Source organism: Scyliorhinus canicula, chromosome 21 (genome assembly GCF_902713615.1).
Source record: "Scyliorhinus canicula chromosome 21, sScyCan1.1, whole genome shotgun sequence".
In the NCBI taxonomy this organism is placed as follows: Eukaryota; Metazoa; Chordata; class Chondrichthyes; order Carcharhiniformes; family Scyliorhinidae; genus Scyliorhinus; species Scyliorhinus canicula.
In genome coordinates, this window is record NC_052166.1 from 70,370,340 (window position 1) to 70,378,073 (window position 7,734).

The following is a 7,734-nucleotide window of genomic DNA, read 5'->3' on the forward strand; positions in this document are numbered from 1 at the left end:
GGAGCTCACAGTGCTGCAGGGCTGTGTGTATAGAGCTGACAGTGCTGCAGGGGCTGGGTTGTATATAGGCTGACAGTGCTTGCAGGCTGGGTGTATAGATCTCACAGTGCTGCGGGCTGGGTGTAATGGAGCGGACAGTGCTGCAGGCTGGGTGTATAGAGCTGACAGTGCTGCAGGGCTGGGTGTATAGAGCTGACAGTGCTGCGGGCTGGGTGTATAGAGCTGACAGTGCTGCAGAGCTGGGTGTATAGAGCTGACAGTGCTGGCAGGGCTGGGTGTATGGAGCTGACAGTGCTGCGGGCTGGGTGTATAGAGCTGACAGTGCTGCAGGGCTGGGTGTATAGAGCTGACAAGTGCTGCAAGGCTGGGTGTATAGAGCTGACAGTGCTGCAGGGCTGGGTGTATAAGCTCACAGTGCTGCAGGGCTGGGTGTATAGAGCTCACGTGCTGCGGGCTGGTGTATAAGCTGACAGTGCTGCAGGGCTGGGTGTATAGAGCTGACAGTGCTGCAGGGCTGGGTGTATGGGGCTCACAGTGCTGCAGGGCTGGGTGTATAGAGCTGACAGTGCTGCAGGGCTGGGTGTATGGAGCTGACAGTGCTGCAGGGCTGGGTGTATGGAGCTGACAGTGCTACAGGGCTGGGTGTATGGAGCTGACAGTGCTGCAGGGCTGGGTGTATGGAGCTGACAGTGCTGCAGGGCTGGGTGTATAGAGCTGACAGTGCTGCAGGGCTGGGTGTATAGAGCTGACAGTGCTGCAGGGCTGGGTGTTTTCCCAGACCATGAAGCTGTGACCAGGGATCGGTGCCGGGTCCACTGTTATTTGTTATATATATTAATGATTTGGATGAGAATGTAGGAGGCATGGTTAGTAAGTTTGAAGATGACACCAAGATTGGATAATGGATAGTGAAGAAGGTTCTATAAGATTGCAACAGGATCCTGACCAATTGGGCCAGTGGGCCGATGAATGGCAGATGGAGTTTAATTTGGATAAATGTGAGGTGATGCATTTTGGTCAATCAAATCAGGGCAGGACCTACTCAGATAATGGTAGAGTTGGGGAGAGTTACAGAACAAAGAGATTTAGGAATACAGGTTCATAGCTCCTTGAAGGTGGAGTGGCAGGTGGACAGGGTGGTGAAGAAGGCATTCAGCATGCCAGGTTTTATTGGTCAGAATATTGAATACAGGAGTTGGGACGTCTTATTGAAGTTGTACAAGACATTGGTCAGACCCACACATGGAATACTGTGTTCAGTTCTGGCCACCCTATTATAGGAAGGATATTGTTAAACTAGAAAGATTGCAGAAGAGATTTACGAGGATGCTACCAGGACTTGATGGTCTGAGTTTACGGAGAGGCTGAGACTTTTCTCCCTGGAGTGTAGGAGGCTTAGGAGTGATCTTACAGAGGTCTATAAATAAAGAGGAGCATAGATAAGGTAGATGGTCAACACCTTTTCCCAAAGGTAGGGGAGTCTAAAACGAGAGGTCAGAGGTTGAAGGTGAGAGGAGAGAGATACAAAAGAGACCAAAGGGGAAATTTCTTCACAGAGGGTGGTGAGTGTCTGGAACGAGCTGCCAGAGGCAGTGGTAGAGGGCGGGTACGATTTTGTCCTTTAAGAAGCAGTTGGACAGTTACATGGGCAGGGTGGGTATGGAGGGATATGGGCCAAATGCGGGAAGTGGGATTAGCTTAGTGATAGAAACTGGGCGGCAGAAGCTGGGCCGAAGGGCCTGTTTCCCTGCTGTAAACATCTATGGCTCTATGAAACTGGATGTTATTGGTGGTTAGTTGGTGGAGAGGAACGTTGGAAAGCAACACTGTCAGGGCTGCCGTGGGCAGCACGGTGGCACAGTGGTTAGCACTGCGGCCTCACGGCGCCGAGGTCCCAGGTTCGATCCCGGCCCTGGGTCACTGTCTGTGCGGAGTTGCACATTCTCCCCGTGTTTGCGTGGGTTTTACCCCCACAACCCAAAAATGTGCAGAGTACGTGGATTGGCCACACTAAATTGCCCTTTAATGGAAAATATGAATTGGATACACTAAAAATTTTTTAAAGGTCTGCAGGGATGTAAGGGAGAGAGGAGGAGTGTGTCTTGTCGATGGTAATTGTACCCACGAAAATTGAAGGCGACAGAGCCTTTGATGAAGAGAATTACTGACCCACCCTCATCACTGTCGATGATGAACACGAGGCTGGATTTTCCACTTCCCGACGCCAAAATCATATTCAGAGATTGGGCGGAGATCGAGCGGAGAATTCCGTTTACGCCAAAATCGGGGCAGCGCCTGTTTTTAGATGTTCCACAGTTGGTGGTGGAGCCGCTGTGCTGGCCGGATTGGGGGCTTCGGCGGGGGCTGGGGGAACTGGTTGGGGTGGCGAGGGGGGTTATAGGGGGTCACTATCTGGCGGCCGGTGGGTCCGCTTGCGGCCAACGCCATGTTGAATGGCGCAACTGCAGCAGGTCGCCACCGTGCACATGTGCGGCCAAGAACCCAGCAAATCTCCGGCTGTTCCTGTTGGGAACGGTTTGACATGGCACAGTCCGCCAGCCCCCCCCCCCCCCCCCCCCCCCCCCCCACTAGGCAGAGCATCGGTGCAGAGGCGACGTAGACTTTTTCATTGTTAGACTAGACACATTCTCCGGACATAGTCTCCAAATCGGAGAATCCAGCCCAAGTTATTATAGAACCGTGTTTAGTGCAACATTTGTACAAGGAATGATGCACGTAATTGTGCATGAGCCATACCTTTGTTGTGTTTTATTTGTCAATTTACGTGTAATTTGTGTTTAATCCGATTCCTGTGCAAATAAAGGCTGTAAAACAGTGCAATCCTGTTGGTAATTTTGTCATTGAGAGTCTTTCAATAAGTTTGGTTATTTTGGTTAACAGATTACATTCAGGGATCATAACAGCGCTGATCATTAATTCCAGATCTGCCCCAGAACCAGACTGCCTGCACCTCTGTAACATCGCCCCAACACTTCCTCTGTAACATCGCCCCAACTATTCCTCTGTAACATCGCCCCAACTATTCCTCTGTAACATCGCCCCAACTATTCCTCTGTAACATCGCCCCAACTATTCCTCTGTAACATCGCCCCAACTATTCCTCTGTAACATCAGCCCCAACTATTCCTCTGTAACATCGCCCCAACTAATCCTCTGTAACATTCACCCAACTATTCCTCTGTAACATCAGCCCCAACTATTCCTCTGTAACATCAGCCCCAACTATTCCTCTGTAACATCGCCCCAACTAATCCTCTGTAACATTCACCCAACTATTCCTCTGTAACATCAGCCCCAACTATTCCTCTGTAACATCAGCCCCAACTATTCCTCTGTAACATCAGCCCCAACTATTCCTCTGTAACATCGCCCCAACTAATCCTCTGTAACATTCACCCAACTATTCCTCTGTAACATCGCCCCAACTATTCCTCTGTAACATCGTCCCAACTATTCCTCTGCAACATCGCCCCAACTATTCCTCTGTAACATCGCCCCAACTATTCCTCTGTAACATCGCCCCAACTATTCCTCTGTAACATCCACCCAACTATTCCTCTGTAACATCGCCCCAACTATTCCTCTGTAACATCGCCCCAACTATTCCTCTGTAACATCGCCCCAACACTTCCTCTGTAACATCGCCCCAACTATTCCTCTGTAACATCGCCCCAACTATTCCTCTGTAACATTCACCCAACTATTCCTCTGTAACATCGCCCCAACTATTCCTCTGTAACATCGCCCCAACTATTCCTCTGTAACATTCACCCAACTATTCCTCTGTAACATCGCCCCAACTATTCCTCTGTAACATCGCCCCAACTATTCCTCTGTAACATCGCCCCAACTATTCCTCTGTAACATCGCCCCAACTATTCCTCTGTAACATTCACCCAACTATTCCTCTGTAACATCGCCCCAACTATTCCTCTGTAACATTCACCCAACTATTCCTCTGTAACATCGCCCCAACTATTCCTCTGTAACATCGCCCCAACTATTCCTCTGTAACATTCACCCAACTATTCCTCTGTAACATCGCCCCAACTATTCCTCTGTAACATCAGCCCCAACTATTCCTCTGTAACATCGCCCCAACTATTCCTCTGTAACATCGCCCCAACTATTCCTCTGTAACATCGCCCCAACTATTCCTCTGTAACATTCACCCAACTATTCCTCTGTAACATCGCCCCAACTATTCCTCTGTAACATCCACCCAACTATTCCTCTGTAACATCGTCCCAACTATTCCTCTGTAACATCGTCCCAACTATTCCTCTGTAACATCAGCCCCAACTATTCCTCTGTAACATCGCCCCAACTATTCCTCTGTAACATCGTCCCAACTATTCCTCTGTAACATCGCCCCAACTATTCCTCTGTAACATCGCCCCAACTATTCCTCTGTAACATCGTCCCAACTATTCCTCTGTAACATCGCCCCAACTAATCCTCTGTAACATCGCCCCAACTATTCCTCTGTAACATCGCCCCAACTAATCCTCTGTAACATCGCCCCAACTAATCCTCTGTAACATCGCCCCAACTAATCCTCTGTAACATCGCCCCAACTAATCCTCTGTAACATCGCCCCAACTATTCCCCTGTAACATCGCCCCAACTATTCCTCTGTAACATCGCCCCAACTATTCCTCTGTAACATCGCCCCAACTATTCCTCTGTAACATCGCCCCAACTATTCCTCTGTAACATTCACCCAACTATTCCTCTGTAACATCGCCCCAACTATTCCTCTGTAACATCGCCCCAACTATTCATCTGTAACATAAGAACATAAGAACTAGGAGCAGGAGTCAGCAGGGGCATGGGAACCTGGATTGTAGTTTTGGGGTACGGGAGATTGAGAGTATAGAGGTCAGGAGCACAGATTTGACTTCGCAGGAGGGCGCCAGTGTTCAGGTCGGTGGTTTGAAGTGCGTCTATTTCAATGCCAGGAGTATACGAAATAAGGTAGGGGAACTGGCAGCATGGGTTGGTACCTGGGACTTCGATGTTGTGGCCATTTCAGAGACATGGATAGAGCAGGGACAGGAATGGTTGTTGCAGGTTCCGTGGTTTAGGTGCTTTAGTAAGGTCAGAGAAGGGGGCAAAAGAGGGGGAGGTGTGGCGCTGCTAGTCAAGGACAGTATTACGGTGGCAGAAAGGATGCAAGATGGGGACTCTTCTTCCGAGGTAGTATGGGCTGAGGTTAGGAACAGTAGAGGAGAGGTCACCCTGTTGGGAGTTTTCTATAGGCCAGCTAATAGTTATAGAGATGTAGAGGAAAGGATGACGAAGATGATTCTGGAAAAGAGCGAAGGTAACAGGGTAGTTGTTATGGGAGACTTTAACTTTCCTAATATTGACTGGAAAAGATATTGTTCGAGTACATTGGATGAGTCGTTCTTTGTACAATGTGTGCAGGAGGGTTTTCTGACACAATATGTTGACAGGCCAACAAGAGGTGAGGCCACTTTGGATTTGGTTTTGGGTAATGAACCAGGCCAGGTGTTAGAGCTGGAGGTAGGTGAACACTTTGGAGACAGTGACCACAATTCGGTGACCTTTACATTAGTGATGGAAAGGGATAAGTATACCCCGCAGGGCAAGAGTTATAGCTGGGGGAAGGGCAATTATGATGCCATTAGAACATAGAACATAGAACAGTACAGCACAGAACAGGCCCTTCGGCCCTCAATGTTGTGCCGAGCCATGATCACCCCACTCAAACCCACGTATCCACCCTATACCCGTAACCCAACAACCCCCCCCCCCCATTACCTTACTTTTATTAGGACACTACGGGCAATTTAGCATGGCCAATCCACCTAACCCGCACATCTTTGGACTGTGGGAGGAAACCGGAGCACCCGGAGGAAACCCACGCACACAGGGGGAGGACGTGCAGACTCCACACAGACAGTGACCCAGCCGGGAATCGAACCTGGGACCCTGGAGCTGTGAAGCATTTATGCTAACCACCATGCTACCCTGCTGCATTAGACATGACTTAGGATGTGTAGGTTGGAGAAGTAGGCTGCAAGGGTTGGGCACACTGGATATGTGGAGCTTGTTCAAGGAACAGCTATTGCGTGTTCTTGATCAGTACGTACCAGTCAGACAGGGAGGAAAGGGTAGAGCGAGGGAACCGTGGTTTACCAAAGAAGTGGAATCTCTTGTTAAGAGGAAAAAGAAGGCCTATGTGAAGATGAGGCGTGAAGTCTCAGTTGGGGCGCTTGATAGTTACAGGGAAGTGAGGAAGGATCTAAAGAGAGAGCTAAGACGAGCAAGGAGGGGACATGAGAAGTCTTTGGCAGGTAGGCTCAAGGAAAACCCAAAAGCTTTCTATAGGTATGTCAGGAATAAAAGAATGACTAGGGTAAGAGTAGGGCCAGTCAAGGACAGTGGTGGGAAGTTGTGTGTGGAGGCTGAGGAGATAAGCGAGATATTAAATGAATACTTTTCATCAGTATTCACTCAGGAAAAAGATAATATTGTGGAGGAGAATGCTGAGACCCAGGCTATTAGAATAGATGGCATTGAGGTGCGTAGGGAAGAAGTGTTGGCAATTCTGGACAAGGTGAAAATAGATAAGTCCCCGGGGCCGGATGGGATTTATCCTAGGATTCTCTGGGAAGCCAGGGAAGAGATTGCTGAGCCTTTGGCTTTGATTTTTAGGTCATCATTGGCTACAGGAATAGTGCCAGAGGACTGGAGGATAGCAAATGTGGTCCCTTTGTTCAAGAAGGGGAGTAGAGATAACCCCGGTAACTATAGGCCGGTGAGCCTAACATCTGTGGTGGGTAAAGTCTTGGAGAGGATTATAAAAGATACGATTTATAATCATCTAGATAGGAATAATATGATTAGGGATAGTCAGCATGGTTTTGTGAAGGGTAGGTCATGCCTCACAAACCTTATCGAGTTCTTTGAGAAGGTGACTGAACAGGTGGACGAGGGTAAAGCAGTTGATGTGGTGTATATGGATTTCAGTAAAGCGTTTGATAAGGTTCCCCACGGTCGGCTATTGCAGAAAATACAGAGGCTGGGGATTGAGTGTGATTTAGAGATGTGGGTCAGAAATTGGCTAGTTGAAAGAAGACAGAGAGTGGTGGTTGATGGGAAATGTTCAGAATGGAGTTCAGTTACGAGTGGCGTACCACAAGGATCTGTTCTGGGGCCGTTGCTGTTTGTCATTTTTATAAATGACCTAGAGGAGGGCGCAGAAGGATGGGTAAGTAAATTTGCAGACGACACTAAAGTCGGTGGAGTTGTAGACAGTGTGGAAGGATGTTGCAGGTTACAGAGGGACATAGATAAGCTGCAGAGCTGGGCTGAGAGGTGGCAAATGGAGTTTAATGTGGAGAAGTGTGAGGTGATTCACTTTGGAAAGAATAACAGGAATAAGGAATATTTGGCTAATGGTAAAATTCTTGGTAGTGTGGATGAGCAGAGGGATCTCGGTGTCCATGTACATAGATCCCTGAAAGTTGCCACCCAGGTTGATAGGGTTGTGAAGAAGGCCTATGGTGTGATGGCCTTTATTGGTAGAGGGATTGAGTTCCGGAGCCATGAGGCCATGTTGCAGTTGTACAAAACTCTAGTACGGCCGCATTTGGAGTTTGCGTACAGTTCTGGTCGCCTCATTATAGGAAGGACGTGGAAGCTTTGGAACGGGTGCAGAGGAGATTTACCAGGATGTTGCCT